A 1,304-nucleotide genomic window follows, 5' to 3' on the forward strand; every position below is an offset into this window, starting at 1 on the left:
TAGACCAACATGAAGCACAACCAAATTCCGTTAGCTTAATGAATTGATACTTTGAGTCACGCAATTCTATTTTCTGAATGAAATTTTTTATATGTTGATCTGCTTATAAGGCTAACGTCAAATCCATTCAAAAACTTGTGACGGGGCTTCTTCCACTGTAACCTGGATTTTAATCCTTCTTTGGTTTTTGGCTCTGTTGTTTAAGAAGGTGGAGCAGAAGAGAGATCAATAATTATAGAATCCTTTCTTGTCTTATACTCCAACCACTTTGGAACTCTACTTCCTGGATACACGTAAACACCTGAATAAGAATCACAATTATCATCATCACAATGTTCAACATGATTGTGACTTCGTGTGGATATGTGCTGGTTTGCATAATTCATCACATTGATTTGAACATTCAACCCAATAGCCACCAGAGTCTGATTATCCATGTTCATGCATTTCCAGAACAGAATCCCTTTCTTGTTCTCCTTTGATTGTTCAACAGCCGATGAAGGAAAACAATATAGTCTTCAAAGATTGGCATTCTCTAGCATTTTGTTGGCTACAAAACCAACCAAAATTGCACCGGTTGCAATGTAGCAAATAATAAATAATGTCTTGCAATTTACAACTAATTAGACATAAAAGATAACAAAATCCAATAAACTTTTTTTTGTATTTTTATCATACAATTGGTGTACAACAAAATATAACATAAAGTATTTACAATTTGTAGAGACTAGAGTTCAATCACTTCATTCTCATACATAAACAAACATCTCAATTCCATATTCATGTCAAAATCAACTTACAACCATACTCAAATGCTATCCCTAATGACTCTGAGCCTATGATAACTTATCAAGTTTCAATACCTTCAATCCTCAATAAGCAATTATGCATTAAGTTCAAGAGTTTAAGATTACTAATAAATCAAGTTCTATTCCTAGATACAAGCATCCATTAGGCATTTAATTTCAAGTTTAGATTCTAAAGATATTTCTCAATACCTAAAGAATCACAAATCATGCATGAGAACAATCCGCATCAAGCATTAAGCATGAAAAATGAATACTAACCTGAATTGGAAAGGCATATATCATTAATAGTACAAAATTACAAAAGAATTTCGTGTTTTACAACTAATCTCAACAAATAAGGTTAGTCCTCAATGGTGGAGAACTTAGAGTTCTACAAATTGAAGAGATAGGGAAGAGTGGAAACTAAAGAGAAGACGCAAGCCCTCTCCCAAGGTTCTTAGCAACTGCTCCATGCCTCCACATCGTAGCTTCTCTCATCAACCATAAGAAGGAAAA

The sequence above is a fragment of the Vigna radiata genome, unplaced genomic scaffold (genome assembly GCF_000741045.1).
Source record: "Vigna radiata var. radiata cultivar VC1973A unplaced genomic scaffold, Vradiata_ver6 scaffold_264, whole genome shotgun sequence".
Lineage (NCBI taxonomy): Eukaryota > Viridiplantae > Streptophyta > Magnoliopsida > Fabales > Fabaceae > Vigna > Vigna radiata.